The sequence below is a fragment of the Sceloporus occidentalis genome, unplaced genomic scaffold (assembly GCF_023333645.1).
Source record: "Sceloporus occidentalis isolate IW3139 unplaced genomic scaffold, rSceOcc1.0.p SCAF_4, whole genome shotgun sequence".
NCBI classification, from domain to species: Eukaryota; Metazoa; Chordata; class Lepidosauria; order Squamata; family Phrynosomatidae; genus Sceloporus; species Sceloporus occidentalis.
In genome coordinates this window covers 155246471-155265550 of record NW_028316984.1, presented here as the reverse complement: position 1 = coordinate 155265550, position 19080 = coordinate 155246471, and the positions used below count along the sequence as shown (strand labels likewise).

At 44.7% G+C, this 19080-nt stretch overlaps 1 long non-coding RNA gene across 2 annotated transcripts in view; it reads left to right on the top strand.

The window, feature by feature from the left end:
* Window positions 1-19080, top strand: part of LOC149314879 (uncharacterized) — a 131657-nt gene that overhangs the window by 3024 nt on the left and 109553 nt on the right. The gene's annotated exons all lie outside the window — the stretch shown is intronic.

The following is a 19080-nucleotide window of genomic DNA, read 5'->3' as shown; positions in this document are numbered from 1 at the left end:
AGTTGGGTCGAGGGAGGGACAAGCATCTAGAGGAGGAAAATAAAAATGTACAAATGATTTCTAGACATTTATGTCTGGGTCCCTTCTTTCCTCTGGGAACACTCCTTGGAGAACCTCCACCTCCACAGCTTGATCTTGGCCAGTGTGTCTCCAAACACCGGCTGATCTCAAAAGAAATGCGAGTGCAAGTAAAAAAAATGGGATTATTTTTTTTAAAAAGGAAAGGAAATCGTTGTTGCCCAAAAGTTCTCTCTCCCTCTTATTAAAGCTTGCAGATTCCCCCACCCCTCCAGCTTTCCTCCCTCTTGCTACACATATTTTGACCAACGAAGGACCCAGTCTGTACAGATTTCTCTTCTAAGTGGTTTTCAAAGAAGTAGCCATGTTAGTCTCTCTCAGCAAAAAAAGGGAGGAAGGGATTGGAAAGAGAGAGAGAGAGAAAAGAAATGTGGCAGCTTCTTTAAAACTAACTGGTTTTATTTTAGCATGAGCTTTCGTGAATGTGAATCCACTTCCTCAGATGCAGTTCAGAGTGATCTTAAGGCCTCAGGGATAAAGGTAGCGAGGTTCAAAGGAAGATTAGCATCTCGACGATAATAACAGTGATGCAGGTTAAACAAGAAAAGGAGGAAGGAGGACGGGGAGAACCTAAGCTGTTGGGTCTTCTTTTCCAAATGACAGTACCAATAGCACCTGAACTATGAAACCATTTTATATGATAGGAAATCCATGAAAATGAAGCGAGCCTCTGGGACCGTTTATAGATCTAGTCTGCGTCTTCTCTGCATATGTGTGTTTGTGTGTATAATGTTTTCAACTTTACGAAATAGTTTCATACTCTGTCCCCTCTCGGTCTTAAAACCTTTCCTAAACCCCATGAGTCTCAAGTGACTTTGCACCCTTTCTGCCTAAAGTAAAAGGGATATTCCCAGTCCTCACGGATTTTCATAGGAGAGATGTGTGCCAGGGCAATCTGGGGCATGTATACTTAGAAATAATTACAATTAGGTGGAGGGGAAACCTATTCCAGGGCAAGTACGCAGAAGATAATCCAATTCTCCCATGGTAATAAAAAGCTGCAGATAAAGAGATGGTAAAATATGGTCTATTCCTCTGTTCTGTTTTCGTTTTCCCAACTGGGTGGTCGAAGATTTCCTAAGTGTAGAAATCCGATGGGTGCTGGCTCTATCTGTCAAAGTCAGAATTAATTTATTTTGAAGTAAATCGGTGGAACTTGCTTGCAAGTCGCAGCATTTAGTCTGCAACTATGGAGGGGGGGGAGCAAAATGAGAGGATTGACCTCTCAAATAAGAATTCTTCCCCCTCCTCCAACGAAATTTTCCTTCCAATTCCTAGTGTTGCAATGACTTAAAACTTTCAAAGTTACGGGGCATGTGAGTCTGTAGAATCAGTATGTAGAGAGATTGAGACTAATTGAAACAGGGATGTAGCTAAGGGGGGGGGGGTTCTTGGGGTCCGGACCCCCCCTTCCATTAGAAAAATGAATGGTGTGTGCTGCTGCACCGCCGTGTCCAGGCCCCAATATAATGGTGGCACTTAGTCTGGACCCCCCACTTCCTAAAATCCTGGCTACGTCCCTGATTGAAAGAAAGAAGTTGGCAACATGAACTTTCTTAGACTGGATTCTACTTCCTCAGATGCATTTAGAAATGCAGTTGAGGCATTCAAAGAAAAGAGGCAGGGAAAGTGGCCAGGGGAACGGGAACACAGTAAACAGAAAGACGTGAACCATTTCGCATGATTTCCACTCTATGCAAGGCTAGAAGTTTGAGGACCGAAGGGAATTTTCATTAAGGGATAGGGTTACTATTTGGGAGGGCAGTGCCCTTATTTTGCCTCCCACGTAGTTACTGAACTTTGGCTATTACAAGAGGTTTTGCTTTCCCCTCTCTACTTCCAACAGAGCCCCGATCCTCCTGAACACATTTATGAACCAGTAAATCCCGATCAAATTAGAAAGTGTATTTCTGCCTGGTTTCTAATGCAAAGTCGCCCCGAAATTGGGAGTGATGTAAAGTAAAATCTAGGCTTTTAGGAGGAAGGCGTTTTAGGAAAGTGTCAACCTTCTTTGCAAAACCCTTTGGGCGCCTCAGATTCTCTCAATTGTCTTTAAATCATTGTCCTGAATTACACTTGGTGCTGAAATGACACCTTCGACTGTTGTTGTTTGTTGTTGTGTGCCTTCAAGCTGTTTCTGATTTATGGCGACCCTCAGGCGAAACTATCACAGGGTTTTCTTGGCAGCTTTCTCCAGAGTTGGTTTTCCATCGCCATCCTCTCAAGCTGAGAGTGTGTGACTTGCTCAGGGTCAACCACTGGGCTTCATGGACGAGCTGGGATCCAAATCCTGGTCTCCAGAATCCTACCTAGTCCAACACTGAAACCAATATGCCACGTTGGCTCTTCCAGTGCAGTTATGGGAAACAAAACAAGGGCATTGCCTCCCCAAATAAGAACTCTGCGCCCCAAACGACCCTCCCTTTACTCCCAAATCTCTAAGTTAAACTTGAATTGAGAATTTAGAAATGGAGTTTTGGTATCCGAAGCAAAGGGTAAGGCAAAGGGACCGAAAACATGGAAACAAAATAAATGGAGGAATTCTAGGTGTGAACCATTTTCATAATCTCCTTTTCTGCAAGGCTAGGAATTAGGGAACTGAAGGAACATTTCATTTCACTGAAGGAACATTTGGGAGGCCATGCACTCAGTTAAGCTCCCCCTCAACGCCTTCCCTGCATTTTTGGCGTGGGAAACCGTCCATTTCTTAGATGAGGCAACAAAAGAAACACCATTGTGATCAAGTCCCCCACAAAAAAACCCCCCACAATCACCCTCCTTGCAGGAATTGGTTGCCACTCCTCCAGTCTCAGAACTTGCTCAGGATTTTGCAAAGTGAGGAAGAAGAAGGGAGGGATCTTAATCCTGGTCCAAGAAGCCAAACTCAGGGATGGAGGCAAGCTTGAGCTGGATTTCCGCAGTCCTTCTCAAAGTGGGAAAGGCCAAGCAATCCTCTGACAACCGCGGAGAGTAAGCCTGAGTTTATATATACATCTCCTTGAATGTAGGTTGCAGAAGAAACCGGAATGGAACTTTTATGTTAATAGTTTCGACCATTCTTGGAAAGTCGGGAATGGAGGTCCAGCTAGGGATATATATCCCCATATATATATCCCTAGCTGGACTTCCATTCCCGACTTTCCAAGAATGGTCGAAATTATTAGGATAAAAGTTCAATTCCGGTTTCTTCTGCAAACCTACATTCAAGGAGATGTTGGCCCTTTAGCGAAAGAACGGAGAAATAAACGAAGCAGGGTTTTGCCGAAGGTTTTTAATAACAAGGGAAGCGCAAAGGATAAGTACAGGCTGGAGAAATAATCCGGTTTGACACCACTTTAATTGCCATGGTGCCACAACAAACGACAACCCCCGGAATCCCATAGCATGGAACCACAGCAGTGAAAGTGGTGTCGAACCGGAAGCTTCAGGTCCAAAACAAACCGCGGAACCAGTCCAGTTTGAGACCGCTTTAACTGCGCTGGCTCAATGCTAGGGCATTCTGGGAATTGTAGTTTTGTGAGACATTTAGCCTTCTCTGTCAAGAGAGCTCTGGTGCCACAATAAATTACAATGCCCAGCGCTGAGCCAGGGCAGTTAAAGCGGTCTCAGACTGGATTATTTCCTCAGTATGGGGCCAGAGTAACCTCCTAGTACCACAGTTCGGTGTGTAAATCTGTGTGAGATGGAAAGGAATTTGATCTTGTTTACCTTGGATGGCTTATGCCCCCTTCCCTCCCCTTTCAGCCCAGAAATGGGGCACAGTGGACTTAGAAATGGGCCCTTGCCCCTTTCAAAGGAAGGACTGGGCTCTCTGGTTCCTTTCTCTGCTTGGAGACAGCCGAGCCCTTGCTATAATCGTACCTGCAGCAGCCACTCCGAAAAGAACAGAGGAACAGTACGTAGATAATTAGTGTAATTGCTTGGAGGAATGTAATTGGCGTTATATGTTTTCCTGCAGCAGTCTGTGTGGGTATACCTCTCCTCCCTTGATAAATATATATATTTGTTTTTTTAAAAAAGAAGCTCTCAACTGCCTGCCTCGACACGTTCGTCTGTTTTGAAGGATGAGAGAGGAACAACAAACCCATTAGAAGAGTCACCCCATCTGATTAGGCGCCTAATATTTTCTCTTTGAGCCTCTCACCCTTGGAAATACTATCATCTATCTATCTATCTATCTATCTATCTATCTATCTATCTATCTATCTATCTAGCATCGCTTTCCCTATGGGCAAATGTTAGTGGGGATATATATATATATATATATATATATATATATATATATATATATACCCCCACTAACATTTGCCCATAGGGAAAGCGATGCTAGTTTAGAGACAGAAACATAAAAGTTCTTAATTTATGTTTCTGTCTCCAAACTGGCATCACTTTCCCTATGGGCAAATATTAGTCGATAAATAAAACAGGAGCCATATATGTATGTGTTTAGAGATATATATCTATATATCTCCCGTTCCGATTTCGTCATCTCAGCCTGTAAAGAGGTGGGATTTATTTTATTTTCTTTTAAAAAAAGAGGCCCCCTCCCTTTCTTTTCCACCCGTCCCTCTGCCAAAAGGACCGACTTCTATTTATAAATGTTGGGGAAGTGTGCATTACTTGCCACCCAACAAAAATAGGAACGGAGCGGCAATTTCCCAGCGAATGGGAATCGAAAATATAGATTAAAAAAATGAAACGAAATAAGCGCGACAAAGTATAATTCAATCAAATTACCTAAAATTGCTTGGAAAAATCCAGAGCAGGAACGATCCATTATGTCTGTTTTATTAGTGACAAGTACAATTACTCTAAACGGAAAAAAAGAACACTGGTGAATGTATAATTGGCCGTAATCATGTTAGTGTTTGAATAAAAAATGACGGGCACGTTTAACACTTTGACAACAAAAATGTTCGGGAGGAAGGAAGGAAGGAAAGAAGGGAGGAAGGAAGGAAGGAAAGAAGGGAGGAAACGCATCGGTGTTTGTGTAAGGCAGTGGGGGTGGAGAAAGGAAAGAAACTTATTTATCCCAACAGTTTTTATTTGTAACTGGAGCCACGTGGGGGAGAAACCCACACAGAAACAGACACACACTTTTTCGTGTTGTTGTCGTTGTTGTTGTTGTTGGGAGCGATGGGTGCTTTCCCTCCGCCCCTTCTGCCTACGAAGCAGCTCTCGGGGACACGCGTGGGAAGGCCTGCCTCATTGGCGGGGAAGGAGAGGGAGGATTCCAGCCCCCATCGGCTGCGGAGTCGGGAGAGACACCAGCTCCAGGGCGCCCCCTGCAGGGACAGCGCCCTCTTTTTCTGGTGCTGCTGCTGCTCCCCCTTTCCTCCTCCCCCTTTCCTCCTTCTCCTCTTCTTTCTCCTCCTCCTCTTCCTCCTCCTCTTCTTCTTCCTCCTCTTTGCCTTCCTCCTCCTCTTTCTCCTCTTCCTCCTCCCCCTCTTCCCCTCCTCCTCCTCCCCCTCTTCCCCTTCTCCCCCTCCTCCTCTTCCTCTTCCTCTTCCCCCTCTTCCCCTTCTCCTCTTCCTTCTCTTCCCCCTCTTTCTCTTCCCCCTCTTCCCCTCCTCCTCTTCCTTCTTGTCCTCTTCCTCCTCTTCCTCTTCCTCTTCCTCCTCCCCCCCACTCCCACCCGCGACCCCTCTGGGAAACCAATCCCGGCAAAGGCCTCCTCCTCCTCCTCCTCCTCCTCCTCCTCGTCTTTGTCTTCTTCCTCTTCTTCTTCCTCATCTACCTCCCCCTCCCCCCCATTCCCACCCGCGACCCCTCCGGGCCAACAATCCCGGCGCAGGGCTCCTCCTCCTCCTCCTTTGCCGCCTTAATCTTTCACTGGAAGCGGGCGCGCCTAAACAAGGATGATCACAATATTTGCTTCGGAGTCGCCGGAGTTTGTTAACAATTGGCGTGATCTGGGGATCGGCTCCGGAGAGGAGTCCCCGCCCGGGTCGGGGCCAGGGAGCGGCCAAGTTGTCTAACAGCAGCAGCAGCAGCAGCGACAGCCGGGAGGAGGGGAAAGAGAGAAAGAGTGGGAGAAGGAAAGAAAGAGAAAGAGAGAGAATATGAACGCCTCGGAGAGGAGTGTGGAGTGAGAGGGAAGTCAGAAGGCCCCAGAGGCTAGTTTAAAAACAGAGCCACAGATGTACATATCAAATATCTCATATATTCATCTAGGATTTCTTGTATGGGAGCCAGTGTCGGGAGTGGTTTGAGTCTGGAGGCCAGGGTCTGAGTCCCAGCTCGGCCACTGGAAACCCACTGGGTGACCCTGGGTAAGTCACACTCTCTCAGCCTCCGAGGAAGGCAATGGTAAACCTCCTCTGAACAAATCTTGCCAAGAAAATCCCAGAAGAGGTTCCCCTTAGGGCCGCCATAAATCAGAAGCGACTTGAAGGCACACAACGACAGCAAATATCATATAAATATCTATAACCACACCTATAATTCAGGCATTCATACAAACTGCAGTGGTCCCCAAACTATTCCCTATAAGAGATTTTGGAACTTCAGCTCCCAGAAGCCTCAGCCATGTTGGCCAATAGTCTGGGATTCTGGGAGCTGAAGTCCAAAATCCCTTAAAGAGCACAGTTTGGGGACCACTGATATATAGTATCATACTATATGATATTGCACATATATATGATAACGATCATATATGTGTGTGTGACTATCATCTATCCATATAGATATAGATATAGACATATAGATATGGAAACCCACTGGGTGACCCTGGGCAAGTCACACTCTCTCAGCCTCAGAGGCAAACCTCCTCTCGACAAATCCTGCCAAGAAAACCCCAGGATTGCTTCGTCTCAGGAACGTCTTCAAGTCGTTCTGATTTAACAATTCCGAGAATCCCATAGCATGGAGCCTGGTGGTTAAAGCGGTGTCAAACCGGATTTTTCCTCCAATGCGGATGCAGCCTAAGAAGTGGAGATTTCTTTTTTATCGCCATGATTCCTCCTGTCGACCTGTGACAACAACCATAGACAACATCTCCTGCCCAAATATGTCCACTAAATGTTCCGTGTTCTGAATATTGAGCTACTTGGACATAGGGCAAGATTAAGTATTTTTTAATAAATAAAATTAATTAGTTTGGATGATGAGGCTAACATATAAGGGGAACCTTTCCGTTCCTGGAAAAAAAAACCCGTGCCTTCCCTAATCTTGAAAAAAAATTCTTTGGAAAAGAAAACTGAGAATCTTCTTCTAAGTGTTCCTAAATCCCAAATAGTAACAGCAATATGAACTTTTTCATAAGATTCTTTTATGGACACTTCTAACGGAACGCAGTCCAAGCCAAAAAAGCATCGTTTCACCTCGTATTTTCCTCCCTCCGACTTTTCTATCGTTTTGCAAATCGGACAGATTGTTGGATCTGGGTTGCGCTCCTGCTCCGATCCTAGTCGCAAACCTCCCGTGGATTCGAATCCAGGTGAGGGCGGATTTTACGAACCTCCTGAAAACAGTGTGAAATCGAAATGACCAAGGCGAAGAAGGAGGGAGCCGAGCAAACCCCGCATATCTTTAAAGCAGGCGAATTTCCGAAAGTTTTGGAAATGTTATCCAAAGAAAGGGAACCCACCCCAATTCCAATTTTGGCCTTCATCCCTCCCTCCCAACGACCCCAAGGATGGAGCTCAGATAAGACCAAGGTGGCCAGATGTCCTCACCGGAAAAAAGGACAAGGCACCGGGAAAAAAATGAAGGACAGAGCAAAAGAAATGCAGGACTTGGCCAAAGAAAAGCTAGAAGCTAAACATAAACCTTGCAGCACCTTAGCGACTACAGAAAGAAAGAAGTTGGCAGCATGAGCTTCCCTAGACTTAAAGTGTAGTTCCTCAGATGCAGATGGTGATATGAGAGGGGTGTCATCTTGAGGATGGAGCAAGCTTGTTTTCTGCTGCTCCAGAGAATAGGATACATAACAATGGATTCAAGGTACAGGAAAAGAGATTCCACCTCAACATTAGGAAGAACTTCCTGACAGTAAGAGCTGGCAGTGGAACACACTCCCTCGGAGTGTAGTGGAGTCTCCTTCCTTAGAGGTCTTTAAACAGAGGCTGGATGGCCATTTGTCGGGGATGCTTTGATTGAGAGTTCCTGCACGGCAGAAGGGGGGTTGAACTGGGTGGCCCTTGATGTATCTCCTGTGATTCCATGACTCTGTGATCTACGAGCTTCTTTCTGTTAGTCTCAAAGGTGCTACAAGCCCTCTCTCTATACTGATTCTACAGACTAACACGGCTCTATTTTTGGATTCTACTAATATAAATATAAAGGCATGTTTCGTATGAGGACCTTTGGAATTTCCTCCTGGACCGAAGGCTGAAATGGAGGACAGGTCCTGGAAATGGAAGGCCAAGTCTGGTCACCCTGGACAAGACCACCCCCCTCCCCAGAACATGTCCTGGGGGAGTGATAAAATCCCCTCTCTGTCTTTTCTTTTTGGGATCCCAATCGCTTGGGGAAGGAAGGTGTTGAAGTATTAGCATCAATGCTTGTGTGCATGTTTCCTTGAGTAGGGATGGTGTCTTCCACACAGGAACACCGATGCACAGCTCTAGGGTCCTTTGGTCAGTATGACTGTTAGAAGAGGCCCCTTCCCATACCCCTCCCTTTATGGGGCGGCCAATAAACTTTATTGTCTTTTGTCCAGTCTCTTTTCCTCTCTGCTCTCACCAAGCACGGACGCAGAAACCAGGCTGTGCTACTAAAGATGTTTTTCCTTCTTACTCACACACATGAGTCAGCTCTAGGGGCTCTTCTTCCAAGTAGAGTTTTCTCTATTGGGTGGTCATTTTTGTAGAACCTAGATGCAACAATAAAGTAAGTTTCTTTTTACCTACCCAAGATATTCTGTTTATTTGTCACAAGCTCAGAGCTAGTTTGTGAAGTAGAAGGCTAGTTGTTGTTGGTTTTTTTTTTTTTTGGGGGGGGGGGTCGGGCTCAACAGTATCTGTGGTTGACATCTTCAAGAGAAGATGCCAGCCACAGCTGTTGGTGAAACATCAGGAATAAACTCTTCTAGAACATGGCCACAGAGCCTGAAAAACCCACAAAAAACGATCAGGTCTAGTTATTTTTGCCAAAGACCTATGGAGTACACGTTTATTGCTGTGTTGCTGCTGCTAAACTAATTTAACCCCAAATAACCAAGAGCATAATTCTAACCGAAAGGAGGATGGGAGGGTGCAGGGAGGGGGTGTCTGACCCACGAAGTCTCCCTTTCCCCCCTTTTTTCTTTTAACGAGCTGGATGCCTCTTTCGTTCCCCGCCGGCATTTCAGGCCCCCGCAGCTGTGAGGCCTGGCCCCTACGTGTTCGGGCTGCTAATGTCGGGCCATTTAACGCCGCGGCAACGCCAACAAAAACGGTCCCTTGGTCCTTGGAGGCTTTCCCAGGGCCAAGGGCCAAAGAGCCCCAAGCCACCTGGGGAGGCGAGGAGGCGGAGGAATGGGGAGATAGAAAAGCACCCCCCACCCCTCCTTCGCCCTGCCATGCCTCTCAGCCTCCCTTCCTATGAACCGTGGCAGCTAAAGTGGTGTCAAACTGGATTATTAAAGGGGTGTCCAGCAGCCTTAGTCTCAAACGTGCCACAAGATCCTTGGAATACTGAATGGGAATGCCATACTCTGCAGCCGGATGGGTTCTTCTTCTTCTTCTTCTTCTTCTTCTTCTTCTTCTTCTTCTTCTTCTTCTTCTTCTTCTTCTTCTTCTTCTTGCTAAGTTTCTGTCCCAACTTCTTGCCTTTGCAAGGCACTCAGCGAGGAAGGGAAGGGCAGGACCTGGGCTTTCTTTATTGTTTGGGGGTCTGCACAGCCCTTCTCTTCTCTTGAGAGAAAGGCTCAGTTTTCTTGGTTTTTGGGAACCAGGCTCACTCCGGAGGAAGGCTTGAGGGTCTCAGTGGGACTTGGATGTCTGTGTCTGACTTGTGGCCACCCTCCCCTGGGGTTTGCTTGGCCAGATGGGTTGAGAGGAATTTTGACAGGGCCTTCCCTTGAAGCTGAGAGAGTGTGACTTGACCAAGGTCACCCAGGGGCTTTCCATGGCCCAGCTGGGAACTGAACCCTGGACTCCAGAATCTGGTCCCAACACTCAAAGCACTACACCACGCTGGGGCTTGCTTTGGAGTAATTATGGGTAGGCTTTCTTTATGGAAGAGAGCCAGATGCTTATTATTATTATTATTCCCTCCTGTGTCTTGTTTTTATATTTTGAAATAACAATATGGAACTAGACGCCCCCTATATCCTCCTCCTCCCCTCCTCCTCCTCCTTCATACTGTCTAGATCAAGGGAAGTAATAGTGCCACTCTGTTCTTTTTTGGTCAGGCCCCACCTGGAATACTGTGTCCAGTTCTCGGCACAACAATTCAAACAGGATGTTGAGAAACTGGAACATGTTTAAAGGAGGGCCACCAAAATGGTGAAGGGTCTGGACACCATACCCTATGAGGAATGATGTTTAGCCTGGAGAAGAGAAGGTTAAGAGGTGATATGATAGCCCTGTTTAAATATTTGAAAGGATGTCATATTGAGGAGGGAGCAAGCTTGTTTTCTGCTGCTCCAGAGAATAGGATCTGGAACAATGAATGCAAGCTACAGGAAAAGAGATTCCACCTCAACATTATGAGGAACTTCCTGACAGTAAGGAACACACTTCCTTGGAGTGTAGTCTCCCTCCTTGGAGGTCTTCAAACAGAGGCTGGATGTCCATCTGTCGGGGATGCTTTGATTGAGAGTTCCTGCATGGCAGAATGGGGTTGGACTGGATGGTCCTTGCGGTCTCTTCCAACTCTAATTCTTCCAATTTCCAATTATTCTTCTTCCTCTTCTTCAGCAGTTACCTGATGGAAAGAGCCAACTAGCACAATTCTTGCATCACACAGGAAAAAAACCCTTCTGGCCTCCCCCCAGTGCCTCCTCTCTCTCTCTCTCTCTCTCTCCCCCCCCCCCCCAAATGATAGCGAGATCTGTTTCAAATCAAATGCTTTGGAGGAAAGAAGAGTGAAGAACCAGCGAAAGTAGAGCCTTTTCTTACAACTTGGCTAAGAGTTAGAGCAGGACTCATTCGAATAGCACCAGCGACATCTAGTGGCCGAAAGAGGCCCTGTCAGCGTTGTGGCTCGAACTTTCTCGGGTAGGTTGAAGGCAGTAAAATCCCATCCAGACTTCCTTGTGCAAGTACCGCCATAGAAATAATTACATTGCATCTGAGGAAGGAGACTTCAGGCTTCATCCACACTGCAGAAATAATGCAGTTTGACACTGCTTTAACTACCATGGATCCATCCTGTCGTCGTCTTCTTCTTCTTCTTCTTCTTCTTCTTCTTCTTCTTCTTCTTCTTCTTCTTCTTCTTCTTCATCTTGGTTTTACTTCATCAACAAAGATTCAGGAAGGACTCATCCATGCTTTTTACAAGCGCATGAAGTTGGATGTATCCTTCAAGCCTGTGCAATGGATTTTTCTGGTGGAGCACAGCGTGCACAGAACTGGCCTCACCCTTTAAACCAGAGGTTGGACTGCTGAGGCCTTGACAAGCATGGATGGTGGCAGTGATCCATCCTGTGGAATCCTGGGATTTGTAGTTTGTTTTGGCACCAGAACTCTTGGAGAGAGAAGGCTAAATAGCTCACAAAACTACATGCCACAGAATTCCATAGGATGGAGCCATGGCCCTGTCACTGTGTTACCAACGTCTTCCTTTCTCTCACTTAGGCTGTATCTGCACTGCAGAAATAATCCAGTTTGACACTACTATGATTGTCATGGCTCAATGTTATGGACTCTGGGAGTTGTAGTTTATAATAATAATAATAATAATAATAATAATATATTTATTCATTTATAGTTTGTTGTGGCACCTGAGCTCTCTGACAAAGAAGGCTTAATGTTTTGCAAAAATACAGTTCACAGAATTCCACAGTGTTGAATCATAGCAGCTAAAGTGCTGTCAAACTGGATTATTAAAGTGGTGTCCATCAGCCTTAGTCTCAAAGGTGCTACAAGATCCCTTGGTATACTAATATTCCAGACGGACACAGCCATGCCTATGAATTCTACCCCACTGAACTGGCTTAGGTCTTCATCATAGTAAAGAGTCATAGGGCTGTTTTGTCAGCCCACCATTTTATTTTACTTCATTTATATGCCACCTTTCTCCCAGAGTGTGACCCAAGGCAGCTTCCAGAAATAAGAAATTAGAAAAATATATAATATATATATATATTTAAAAAGAGCAATTAAAATCCCAACATTAAATGGTATAAAATCAAATTACATTTCCATGGGAATAGGTCTTTCCTCCATCCAACTCCATAAGAGAATTCCATAGAATTGGCCCAGAACTTTAACAAGGGAGACAGAAGATGAGGTTACTCTGAATTCTATCCTCATCCTTTTTTCTGGATATGTTTTTTCTGGACAGAGTGGATGTTTGACCTTGCAGTTTGGGAGGAGAGTGGTAATAGCACAAAGATGTCCCCATTTCTTTTAAGAAGAGAGCCCTCCTCTCCCAACATAGTCTTTAAAAAAATAACACACAACTCCTTTGGCCACCAACAATTTGAAATTTACCAAAAAGGTGGAGAATTGATTGGAAAAGAGGTCATAGAACAAATATTCAGAGAAATTGAGAGTGCTAGATCAGTGTATAGGGAGACCAAATTTCAGGTCAGCCACAGAAAGCCATTGGAGAACCTTTGACAAGTCTCAATGGCAAACCCCTCTGAAAAAAACTTTCCAAGAAAACCCAATAATAGGTTCACCTTGTTGTTGTTGTTGCTGTGTGCCTTCAAGTCAATGCTGACTTATGGAAACCCTAAGGCATGTTTTTTTTTCTTGGCAAGTTTCTTCAAAGGGGGGTTGCCATTGCCATCTTCTGAGGCTGAGATAGTGTGACTTGCCCAATGTCACCCATTGGGTTTATATGACTGAGTTGGGAATCGAACCCTGGTCTCCAGAGTCATAGTCCAATGTTCAAACCACTACACCATGCTGATTCCAGGTTCACTTTAGGGTCAGAAATGACTTGAAGGCTCACAACAAGTGTCATAAGACAGGAATGACTTGAAGACATACAACAACAACAACAACAATTCAGATAATGGAGATACTTTGCACATATGAATGTGTGGTCACAGGTTCAGTACCACCTATGGAACTTTTCTGTCACCAGTGCACTTTTCAAAATCTATTGTGAGATTAGAATTTAGCACCTTGGATGGTTCCTTTGGACTAAAACCAGGAATGGATTCATCACATCCCCCCACCAGCCCCGAGCCAGAGACATGACAGTGAGAGAACCAAGGATGACCTCCATGTACGAGGTGGGATTGCTCTTCTTCTCCTCTTGATGTTGCTGCCATCCACTGATGGCCAGGTGTGTGTGGTGTATGTGTGAACACAAATGAAGAGCAATAAAAAGACAAATAGAACATGTTTTGTCCTGCTTTGTGTTAGGCAAAACCCACTGGAGTCAGTGGGACTTATGTCCACATGGTTAGATGCTGGGAGGAGGCTGAGCGGATGCAATGGGCTGAGGAACTTTTTCTTATTGATTAGAAATGTGTCAGTTCTTGGTGCACAGCTTTTCCTTCACAATGAAGCAAGGACTTTTCTGACATGGTTAAAGTGCCTGTTCTTTAGTGAAGCAAGCTAACAGAAACTGCTCTCCTTGCCTCTATAGCGGATGTCAGTAAAAGTGTTCCAACAACATAGGTCATCCTCACAAGTCAGGCAGAAGTTCCTTCAGTCAATAGATTCAATAAAGCCTGAACCTGAGTTGGTGCTGTTGGTAGTCTTAGTAGGAACAATAAGGACATGTCCTGGTTTCACCTCTAGTTTCTGGCAGGAGGGAGGTATTTGAGTTTTATGGGGACATAGTTTATTTTTTAAGTGTTTTACTTGGTTTCCACATTAGAGTCTTTGCAGAAATAAAGAAGTTTGACACCATTTTAACTTCCATGGCTCGCTGCTATGGAATCCTGGAATTTGTAGTTTGTTGGGGCACCAGAGCTCTCTGACAGAGAAGGCTAAGTATCTCACAAAACTACAAATCCCAGAATCCCAGAACACTGAGTCAAGACAGTTAAAGTCATTCAAATTGCTTTATTTCTTCAGTGCGGACACATCCTTAGGGAAGTCTAAATTAAAATAAATTATTTTGAGTTTAATGTTTCTTTACTTTTAGGTAAAAGTGCATTAAGTGGAGGTTGATATACAACTCCTATGACTGTCTAGTGTAGGCATACTTCTGGAGATGTATACAGCCTAGAACCACCACCACATAACAAAGCTATGGGCTCCAAGGCCAACTTTCTAAGCTAATCTGCCCCTCCTTGGTGCCCTTCAGATGTGTCAGACTACAGCTCTTATAAGCATGGGCTATGCTTAGTGCCACCATAAGAGCCATCATGGTGTAGTGGTTTCAGTGTTGGACTAGAATTCCAGGAAACCAGGGTTCAGATCCATGTTCAGCCATGGAAACCCATTGAGTGACCTTGAGCAAGTCACACTCTATCAGTGTAAGAGGAAGGTGGTGACAAACCACTTCTGAACAAACCCTGGTAAGAAAAGCCCATGATAGGTTGGCTTAGGATCACAGTAATTACTTGAAGCCACACAGCAACAACAAACAACCTTGGGCATTAAGCAAGATTTTGCCAGCTACTGTATGGAGGGGACAGAGTTCTTAATGAAAATCCAGGGGTCAAGGTGGGTAAAGAAAAGGAAAGAGCAGATCAGTGGCAGTGGGAGGAAAATTGGGTGAGACCATAGACCTCCTCTTATTTGCCTTATATAGATGCTTAATACATTCCTAGTTTGGCAGCTGTGGTTTATATGTCAGCAGGGTGGATAATGCGTTCCAGATTTTAGTGTAAAAGAGCTATCCAAGTAGGTCTAGCACCAAGGTTCAGCATCCAAGATGCTGAACCTGCATGGATAGTTCTTTTAAAGTTCAGTCTGAAACACAAAGTGGAGAATCACTGTCCCATTGACATGAACATAAACAGTTGGTGAAGGGCATAGCCAACAAGTGGTTTTGCAACATCTTAGCAATCAGATCAGTCAAATGATTTTGCTCATCCACAATAAAGATATAAGTTGCATTTCAAAAATGCAACCGGTTCAGATGACACCTTTCTGTGATACCCTATGTAAGATAGGGGTTGGGTCTTTTAAGTCCATAACCACTGCATCAGTACTTAAGAAAGAGACAGAGAGAAAGGGAGTGAGGAGTATAAAACAAACATTCCAGTTTGAAACATAAGCACAAGTGAAGTGCTTGAGAATGCAGAGGGAGGGCAGGATTTCTTCATAAAGTACTGTATAATCCAAATTTTAGGTAGCATTTTCAAAAAAAGACCTCAAGGATGGGAAATGTGCACATTCTGACCAAAGTGTTATAAGAAAGGTACACATTCTGACTAGCTGTTGTACAACACCTGAAATTTTCTTTAAAGAGAGCACAGAAACTGCAACTGGTACAGATTCATCATTTGTCTATTCCATCATTATCTCATATTCGTTAGGAGCCAGAGAATCATACCATGATTGTATCTTCATTTTAAAGTGCTGATATTGCCATGCATGGATGTATGAGCTGGACAATTAAGAAAATGGATGAAACCAAATTCATTAGAGATGTGGTGCTGGAAAAGAGTGATGAGGATACCATGGACAGATGGGTCTTAGAACAGATCAGGCCTGAGATCTCCCTGGAAGTCAAGATAATTAAGGTGAGGCTGTCATACTTTGGCCACATCATGAGAGTACACAACTCCTTAGAAAAGACCATAATGCTAGGGAAGGAGCAGGGAAGGAGAAAGAGAGGAAGACTAAATGCTAGCTGGATAGCATTAAGAAGATTATGGGCATGAATCTGCAAGAACTAAGACAAGTTGTGGAAAATAGGGAGTCTTGGGCGGGTTATAGACCGCCCATTTGGGGCGGTCTGCACCCGCCCCTTTCCCTGGTGTATTGGGGCCTCAGCGTGCAGAGCGGCAGCTGCTGAGGCCCCGATCCGCTGCTTTTCAGGCTGTGGGGAAGCAGCAAAACGCCGCTTCCCCGCAGCCTGAAAAGGGGTGTCCCTGGGGCTTCAAGCCCCAAGGACACCCCGCGGTGGCGGGGAGAAGAGAAAGGGGCCTCTTGGCCCCTTTCTCTTTTAGTCCGCTGGGCGCAGCCGTCTGAAGGCTGCGCCCAGCGGACTAAACCAGGAAGGAGCTCCGAAACGGAGCTCCTTCCTGCTCCATGTTCAGGGCGCACTAAGCACCCTGGCGCGGAGCAAGGATGTCACTTCCGCGCCGCCCTGTCTAGAGGCGGCGCGGCCGTGACGTCCTCACGGCGGCGGCCGTATGGAAGGGCTGCCGCTGTTTAGTGCGTGACGAGCATGCACTAGGGTTAGGGCGGTGCGGAAGCACCGTCCTTTTGTAACCCTAGTGCGTGCTCGTCACGCACTAAAGTGCCGGTCTGTAACCGGCCATGGAGATGTCTCATCCACAGCATCACCATGAGTCGAGATTAATAACAACAAATTAATTTTTAAGTCATGTAAAGTATTTGGGATTAAGTTATTTCAAGAACTGCCTGCACTGATGACTAATCTTTCCATCCTTGGCTTCCAATGCCTTGCTCTCATGTCTGTTCTCAGAATCTCATGTCTGGAGGCCACTAGATACAGGGCTTTTTTGATGTAACCAACACAAGGGGGAGCGATCCGATCTAATCACAAACTTTCTTCCCCATAAGTATGGCTTAAGCCTGTTTACAGCCCACACTATAGCCAGGCATCCCTTTTCTATTGTGGCTAAGTGTCTTTCTCCAGGGAGGATTTTTTTACTTAAATATAAGATCGGATGGATCTGACCCTCTTTCCCATCTTGGCTTAACACTGCACCCAGTCCAACATTAGAGGCATCCATAGTAACTATTAAAGGCTTGGTGTAATCTGGAGCCATCAGAAACGGAGCTGTGGTCATCAGGTGCTTTAATTCTGTGAATGCACTATCACATCTTTCTGACCAGAGGACTTTAGCAGGCTTGTCCTTTTTGGTTAAATCGGATAATGGGCTGGCAATACTGCTGAAATTAGGAATAAACTTCCTATAGTATCCTCCTAATCTCAGGAATGACCGCACACCTTTTTTTTGAAGTAGGGACAGGCCAATTAACTATAGCTTCCAGTTTAGAAGTTTCTGCCTTGATGGTCCCGCCACCTACAATATAGCTTAAATATCGGCTTTCTCTTTTTTCTATGTGACACTTCAAACTTTTGATGGTCATTCCACTCTCTTTAAGTCTCTCCAGTACTTTAGTGAGATGTCGGATATGTTCCCCCCAGGAATTACGGAAGATCCTGATGTCATCAATGTAGGCTACCACACAATACTTTAACCCTGTTAAGATGTTGTCCACCAACTTTTGAAAGGTGGAGGGTGCATTCTTTAAACCAAATGGCAACACTGTAAATTCATACAATCTCCTATGTGTAACAAAGGCAGTTTTTATCTGGTCTTTAGGACACATAGGCACTTGGCAATATCCCTTAGTCAAATCCAGTGTGGTGATATACTGAGCCCTTTCCATCTTTTCAATTAGATCCTCAGATCTGGGCATAGGATAGGCGTCAGTTTGGGTGATTTTATTTAATCGCCTATAATCCACACAAAACTTAATAGTATGTTCGGGTTTCTCCACCAAAACTACCGGAAATGCCCAAGGACTCTGCGATGGCACAATAATCCCCATCATTAGCATTGTATCAATTTCATCACTTATGCTATCTGCCAATGGACCAGTAACATGGTACGGGGAAGTAGCAATAGGAGTTGTTTCTCCCGTATTGATATGATGAACTATCCCATTTATTCTTCCTGGTAAATCTGAGAAGATGCTTTTAAACTCAGTTAACACCTGTATTACTTCCTCTCATTGCTGGGGAGTGAGAGAAGGGTCAAGAGTAATCTCTTGTATCTTTTCTTTTTCCCCATTTTCCTGTCTCCAACTGGGAATGGCAATCACATCATTTCCCATCTCTTTGACAGTGTATAACACTAAATTTTCTCTCCTGTGATAGGGCTTCAGCATATTTACATGTACAAACTTACACCCCATATCATCCCCCAAGTCCACTGTATAATTTACGTTGCTGATCTTTTCTGTCGCTTGAACTGGTCCGGTCCATGCATATTGAAGTTTGTTTCTTCTCATTGGTCGCAGGAGTAAAACTTCATCTCCTGGCAGAAACACTCTAACTCGGGCCTTTTTATCATACCAAATCTTCTGTCGACATTGAGCCATCTTTAAGTTTTCCCCAGTGTTTTGTAAGACTTGATTTAGGGATGTCTTCAGGTTTTGGACATATGACACCACATCTTCCGGCTCCCTTTCGTCTGGATTTTCCCACTCGTGTCGAATAAGATCTAAAGGTCTTTTTACTTTGTGTCCAAACATTAGCTCGAATGGACTGAATCCTAAGCTTTCTTGTGGGACTTCACAATAAGCAAATAATAGATGTTTCAAGTTGAGATCCCAGTCCTGTGGGTTTTTTTCGGTATAGCCTTTAATCATGTTGGCCAATGTCCCATTAAATTTCTCTATCAGTCCATTACTATGTGAGTGATAAGCAGATGTGGTCAAATGTTTAACTCCACAGACCTCTCATAGTTCTTGTATAAACTTGGAAGTAAAAGAACTTCCCAAATCTGATATAATCTCACTCGGAAATCCTAGTCTACAAAAAATACCTATTAGAGCATTGGCCACAGTTGTTGTCTCCATATTTCTCAAAGCCACTGCTTCTGGATATCTTGTAGCATAGTCTATCAGAGTAAGAATGTATCTATTTCCTGTCTGGGTTGCCTGTGGTAACGGACCCACAATGTATATGCCTATCCTGTGGAAAGGCTGTGAAATTACTGGTAATGGGCAAAGTTTTGCTTTGGTCTTATCATTGGCCATGCCTATTCTTTGACAAGTATCACAAGATTTACAATAC